Raw genomic sequence first — 7746 nt, 5'->3', positions numbered from 1 at the left:
GGGGCACTGTTAATCAGGTCTTTCATGGTGTATCCTGTGTGCTAGGTTCATCTCAGTCAGTAGTTGAACAAAGTAATTTTTTCAGGGTGTTCGTGGCAACCTTTCAGGAGGCCTTGATCCATGAAACCATATTTGTCTAGATGCAATCCACAGGTTCTCATCTTCTGTGAAAACAAAAGAAGAACCTCTTTTCCAAAGCACCATGTTCTTAGACACAAATTGGGAAGTCATGATACCTTTATAATATACATGCTGGTTTAGCTTAGCAGCCCATAAAATGAAATGTCTCTCTGTACTTAGCTCCTTCACAGTCAAAAAATTTAATATACAAGAAAATACATAATCCAGACTCTCTGTGAATTTTCCATTTTATGTGGCTTATTTTTGCTTACTCCTTTAATCTATGACTGTCTGTTCTGTCTCTTTAAAGGCTTTATCTTTTTTTATACATTAACTTTATTTTATGATTCTCTATACTCTTTTTCTTCTCTCTCTCAAGCCTACATATATTTATCCAACACTGTGACCCATTTAGAGGTCTTTTATGTCTGAATCTGTCCTATTGTGTATCTTTAAATCTTTACTGTCCAGGAGCACTTCTTAAAATTCTCAGTGCTTCTTAAAAACTTAAGTTGTGCCCTTAGTAGGGGTAATATGGTAACACTAGTTTGCCCGCCCAGTCTTTAGACTTAAGCTGAACTGTTATTATGGTAAATACAGTAGTTCCCGATAGCTCTGCACAGTCCATCATGGCCGAGCATGGAGGATCTGCTTGCGTGTCTGAGCTGTGCACACCGCCCCAGTTCCAGGAATATTGCTAGTTCAAGTTGCCATCAAGCAAGTCGCATGCAGCACGATGCTCACAACCCCCATCCAAGTGCTTGGTCTCCTGAAAGATCCAGATGTCGCACTGGCAACATCGCCCAGAAATCCAGCATGTCAAAGCCGCCACAGCTTTTTTTTTTTTTAAAAAAAAAAAAGATTTATTTATTTATTTATTATCTATACAGTGTTCTGTCTGTATGTATGCTTGCTGACCAGAAGAGAGCACCAGATCTCATTACAGATGGCTGTGAGCCACCATGATGGTTGCTACAAATTGAACTCAGGACCTCTGGAAGAGCAGTCAGCGCTCTTAACCTCTGAGCCATCTCTCCAGCCCACTGCCACAGCTTTTTTTACTGCTATGACCGAATCAGGAAAATCTCTCTAGGAGCTGCAGCAAGCAGCCAGCAAACAGCATGAAGTTGTGTTAAACTCTATATTTTTTTCTAGAATTCCTTTTTAAGCCCTCTTAGGTTTTATGTGGAGTTAGTTAGCCACATTGGGCCACCAATTGTTGTAAAGAGAGGGAAGCCCTTTGTCTCGGCTACCCGGCTAGCTTACACCCAAAATAATCACACAGAAAATGTATTCATTAAAGCACTGCTTGGCCCATTCGCTCTAGTTTCACACATGCAGCTGTGCCCAGTTTTTATGTGGGCTCTATCTCAGGTCCTCACGGCAGTGCAGCAGTCATAGAATGAGCTGTTCTTAACCCAGTTACCTAGTGCTGTGCTTTATCTTCTGGAAAAGTTATCTGTGCCTCTCTCAGTCCCACTATCATCTGTCCCTCTTCCTCCTCCTCTTCTTCCCTCACCAAGTTTTTGATATAGGGTCTCTCTATGTAGCCCTGACTGTCCTGGAACTTGCTATATAGACCAGGCAGGCTTTCTGTCTCTGCCTCTTGAGTGCTGGGATTAAAGGTATATAATACCAGGTCCAAACTTTCTCTGTTTTGAGACATACTCTCCATAGACTCCCAGACTGGCTTGAAACTCACTTTGTAGACCAGGCAGTTATTCAACTCATAATTCATAAGCCTCCGGCCCATGAGATCATAGCATAGTGATATGACACCTAACTATAATATGGATTTCTATGCTTTCTGTTTTTTGGGGGGTCATATAATGTATGAAAGCTTAACTTTTAGATGCTTTTTAGTGACATTGCTTAGTGATGAACCAAATGTCATCACAAGGCATATATATCCCAACCAAAGAATCACTTGGTGTTGGTGTTTCCAGATACTTGTCAACTCTCCAGCCCAGGTCCATGCTAGGCAGTCACAACAAAGGAATACCATCCATGCCTTTCTCACTCCCAGCCAACGCTGCTTGAGCAGAAAACTGGGTAGCAGATATCCTTAGGTTATGGCAGCAAATTGCATTTCTATGGTCAGCAGAGGCCCCCATCTACCAAGAGTTTACAGTGGAGTTCTAGAAAATACCCTTCCCCTGGTGATTCATTTCAAGCCTGAAATACAAAATAAATCAATTCACAGTATAGTTCATCTAACTGTTTCTTTTAAATAAATTTAAGCACCTGATAAATATTAAAACAAACAAAAAGCACCAAAAGAAGCTGTAGTAGTTTAATGGTGGGTTGGACATGTATCTCAGTTGATAGGGTGTTTCCCAGCATGTAGAAAGCCTTTTCAAGCTCTGTTTAGACCAGATATGATGGTACACACCTGTAATCCCAGCACTAGGGAGGTGGATACAAGAGGATCAGAAGTTCTTGGTTAAATAGCAAATTCGAGTCTACCCTGAAACACATGAGATCCTGCTTTAAAAAAAAAAAAGGAGATGGGGGGGGGGGAACTGAGGAGGTGGCTCAGTGGTCAGAGCACTTGCTGTGCAAGCATGAAGACCCCAGCACCCATATAAAATCTGGTCCCTGAGTGCTTGCAACCTCATTGTTGGGGGTGGGAAGGATGGATGGATCCCAGGAGCATGCTGAACAGCCAGCCAGTTGAAATGGTAAGCTTCAGGTTCAATAAGAAACTGTGTCAAGAGAGTAAGGCAAGAAGTTACAGGACAGCATCTCATGTCCTCTTCTGGCTTCCACATGCATGCGCATGGGTACATGCAAACCTGCACACACATCCCAAAAGAAGGGGGGCTTCTAGACTCCTGACCCCACCCTGTGCTCATGTGTTGTGTGTGCACGTATAGAAGCAGGAGCTGGATGTTGGGTGTTTTTCTACAAGCATCTGCCACATCATCATCATCATTGGAGACAGGATCTGCACTGTACCCTGGAGTTCACTGATGTGGTTAGCCTGGCTGGCCAGAGCCTCTAGGATTCTTTTGTTTTCCCCTCTCTAGTGTTGCACATGACTTTTTCTTTTCAAGACAGGATTTCTCTGAAGCTTTGGAGCCTGTCCTGGAACTAGTCTTTGTAGATCAGGCTGGCCTCAGGCTCACAGAGCTTCTGCCTCCTGAGTACTGGGATTAAAGGTGTGCACTACCACCACTCAGCTTTTTTTTTTTCTTTTGAGACAGGGTTTCTCTATCGATTTGGAACCTCTCCTGGAACTAGCTCCTGTAGACCAGGCTGGCCACACATAACTTTTCATAAAAGATTTTTTTAACCTTTATTTTCATTTTATGTAAATGAGTGTTCTTCCTACTGTTTACCTGTACATCGTGTGTGTTGGATCCTCTGGGAGTGGAGATATAGACAGTTGTGAGCTGCCATGTGGATACTGGGAATTGAACCCAACTCCTCTGGAAGAGCAACCAGTGCTCTTAATCCCTGAGCCATCTCTCCAGCCCATTTTTCTTAGATTTATTTGTTTGTATGTGCATGAGTGCCTGCATTAGATCCTTTGGAACTGGAATCACAGGTAGCTGTGAGCCACCATGTGGATGCTGGGAATCAAACCAGATTCTCTGTAAGAGCAGTAAGTCCTCTTAACTACCGAGCCATCTCCTACTCCAAGCTCTTTATGGGCTAGCTGGATCTGAACTTGGGCCTTCATACATGCACGGCAAGCACTTTAACCCATCCTGCCTCTGAGCGTTTTGATGAGGAGATAAAATGATCCTGCTATTTACTCCAGAACTTGTCTGTCAGCTCTTCCGCAGGATCTAATTTCTTGTTTGTAAAACTCTCCAGATTCTGGCTTCAAGTGGATTTGCTTCTATCCTGAGATATCACCAGCTGAATTAAACTGTCTACACAAATTTCTCTCTGTTGGGATTGTGCCTTCTCAACTGGGTACCCACCCCCCTTGATTGAGACAGCCCTCTGTGGCTTGTTACAGGTCACGCCGAATGTTCTCTGAAAACCTCCTTTGTCCTCACCAGCCATCCACTTCAGAAGCTGTGGTGTTATTTTGAGGCAGGGCTTGGGATGCTATATAGAATAAAGCTATGATTGTATTAAAAGCCAGAGGAGGATAAGCAGCTAATACAAACACCATGAGTTCCTCAGCACACGCTGTACCAAGGGAGAAAACGGGACAATGCCTTTGTTGGCACTGCCTTGTTTCTGAGGACTGAGCGCTCATAAGTTGTCCTGGCAGAATTGCCAGTGAGGTTGACGGGGTTCCTGTTTGGCAAAGTTACTAAATTGTGGGGCCCAGGGCTCTGTCTCTTGATAGGTCCCAGGCTAAGTGCTTACCATTCCTTGTAGATGAGGAAGGGCCCATGGGTCTTGCTCTAAAGGTAGACAGTTTATTCTAGACCAAGTAAGTTTGACCATGCCCCAAGGAACATGGGTCGAGTATACTTGGAATGACATGTTCTACTGTGGAAGTTCATGCATGATTCTTTTCTATCTTTTTTTCCTTTCGAGACAGGGTTTCACTATATAGTCCTGGCTGGTTCAGAACTCACTACGTGGACCAGGCTAGCTTCCTAGAGATCAATTTCCTTCCCAGTGTTGGGATTAAAGACAAGTGTTACCACATCCTGACTTAGGTAAACTTTTATAGTCCTAGAACAAAGGAAAGTCATAAATCAACGTGTTTACCAAATGCATTCATGGGGACATAATCAGGCTATAACAAAGTGGGGACATCTCTGCTACAGGCCTCAGATGCTCTCAGATGATGGTTTCAGCTTTCCAGTTGGTGGAAGCTACTCCTTTGGTGAGTTAACACATCCTAATGATTTTGCTTGATAGTCAAAAGGAAGTTAGGCCAAATACATGGGTATCTTACCATTTATTTATTTAATTTATTTTTATTTTTTAGAGACAGGGTTTCTGTGTAGTGCTAGCTGTCTTGTACTCTCTTTGTTGACCAAGCTGGCCTTGATCTCCCTGTCTCTGCTGGGATTAAAGGTATGCACCACCATGTCCAGCAATAAATACTGTTAAGGAAACTAAAGATAGCCAAAGACAACCTGCAACATTCCAACATCACAAAATTGTTGTAGTGGCATTTCATCTGTATTTTAGTAAATAAAACTTGCTTGAGGATCAGAAAAGTAAACCAGACACACTGGTTAGTCTTGCAGACCAGGCAGCAATAACACACACCTTTGATCCCAGCAGGCACACTACTTTGCCATAGAAACCAGGTGGTAGTGGTGCATGCTTTTAATACCAGAACTAGAGAAGATTATAAAATGGGAGGAGACAGCTCCCAGTCTCAGTCTCATTCTGAGATTTCTGGAGGCAGGTTCACCAGTTTTGTACTGAGGTCAAGGTAAGAGCCAGTGGCTGGCTGCTTTACTTTTCTGGTCTTCAGGATGAACTCCAACATCTGTCTCTGAGCTTTTATTAATCATCCTTCAAGTTGTAATGATTTTGTCTTTGGAATCTTAATGGAGACAGGCTTTTCCTGGGAAGTGCAGTTCCCAATATGTAGAGACACTGGGGGGATCCCACAAATCCCCGTGTTTTTCTCAGCGCTCAGTTCTAGAAATCCAAGTTTCTCTCCATAATTTCCAACCAACACCACAGGCTTTTGCTCTCATAAACTTCCCATGTTTCTTCTTCATCACCATGGTGCTCTCAGTAGACAGAGTCATGTGCTCTGGGACTTAGGTTATGTCAAGAACTATTCTTCACCACAAGAAGCACTGAAATGAAACAGGAAACAGTGAACAAGAACAGGCAGGCATCAGCTGAAACAAATGCTGAAACTTTCCACCAAAAACATTTCCCATAGTTCACTTTCTTTGGTTTTGATAACTTCTACAATTTGGATCATTCCGGCCAGATGCCTCTGACTGACCAGGAAATTAATAAATTTTCACATGGTTCTTTAGGAATGCTGGTTCTTCTCTCTCTCCCTCCCTCTCTCTGTCCCCCCTCCCCCATCCCTCCTTCCCTTCCTCTCCTCCTCTTCTTCCTCCCTTTCCACTCTGGAGAAGAATAGAAAAGTGTCATTCTAACTCAAACTAAGGAGTTTGGAATGCATCATATAATTACGGATATTCTGTGGTTGTTGTTTCATTGAATAGGAGAGAAAAACCTGAGGGAAAAAGAAGAGAATTACCATTTACAGAGCTCTTAAGGACCTTGATCCTGAGAGTCCCATCTAACTCTCATTTAGCTGTCTGTGTCCCTAATTGCTAGGCTATGAAACCATTTTATTGTGTGTGCATGTGTGCACATGCTTGAGGCCCGAGGGACAACTTTTAGGAAGCTGGTTCTTTCATCTCACTCCACGGAGGCAGAGTTTCTCATGTTTCTGTAGAAGCAGCAGCACTGAGTACTCTAGGCTAGCAGAGCAGAGGGCTTCTGGGTGATGCTCCTGCTGCTGCCTTCCATCTCCCTGTGGGAGTGCTGCTGAGGAACATCTGGATTTTCATAGATGTGCTCTGAAGGCTGAGCTCAGGTCCTTAGGCATGGGGGGCAGGTTCTTTTGCCTACTGAGTCATTTAATTGGCTCTTCTGTGGAATTTTCTTTTGATATTTGTTTTTAATTCATGAGTGTTGCTTAACCTGGGTTCTCTATAAGAACTGGCTTTGCTCTTAACTACTGAGCCATCTCTCCAGTCCCACTTCTATGGAATCTTAAGAGATCCATTTTGTTAACATGGCCCAATTGTTAAAATAAATACAATATTCAAGAAGAAAATCTGTTAGATATCTATAGATCAGTGATTTATAGTTTTATCTGTATTTTCTGTTTTAATGAAGATAAAAGAGTATGTAATAGTTTTAGGCAGCTCCTAAATGTAAATAGATTGACAGTTTTGCCCAACTCAGAGACTCAGACCTCAGTGCTCTCATGAGACAGATGCATTTAAAATTGTCGTTAGTGCTCTTTCAATCTTCTTTCCCCCAGTCAAGGCAGACTGCTCTGAAGGAGATAAAAGACAAAGCTAAAGGCCCAATTCTTCAGACTATGCCAGAAGAAAAGGGGTCACTCAAGTTAAATGTGACTCTGGTAGTTATTTTGGATTGATTTCAATTCTGCATTTTCCACTTTTGTTTCTAGAAAAAGTGTGGCAGATAGAGCCCTTTGTGAATCCCAGTGCCAAGTCTAGTCACCATGTTTTACCCGGCAAAACTGGACAAACCTAACAAGTTTGGGTATTGGAAAATGTGTGTCTCACAGTACTTAAGTCTTTGCTAGATGGGTAGATGAACCTCTAACTTCTTGGCCTTAGAAGTTCCCCTGATAGGCAAAAGAGACGAAGGTACACTATATAAAGAGTTGGAAGTAATGCCTTGACTATCTTCACCATGCCAGCAAATAACAGATGAGAATTCAGCACAGCTGGAGGCTGGAATAGGAGTCATCAATGTATGAAAAATAACTCGAACCTTTACAGTTCTTGTAGAAGACTGGTTGACAACGTGTGCTCGTAAGGGTCATAACTCATTTGTTGCACATGCTATTTACGGATGCTCACGCTTCTGAGGTTTCGGTAAACCCTGCTTAGCTGCAGAAGCCAGACCATATGGGGACATCAGTGTGGATCTGAAAACATCCCACACTACCTCTTTAAATGTTCTCCT

Source organism: Arvicola amphibius, chromosome 6 (assembly GCF_903992535.2).
Source record: "Arvicola amphibius chromosome 6, mArvAmp1.2, whole genome shotgun sequence".
Taxonomy (NCBI): Eukaryota; Metazoa; Chordata; class Mammalia; order Rodentia; family Cricetidae; genus Arvicola; species Arvicola amphibius.
The sequence above is the reverse complement of the archived record's forward strand: the minus strand, read 5'-3'. Positions refer to the sequence as shown.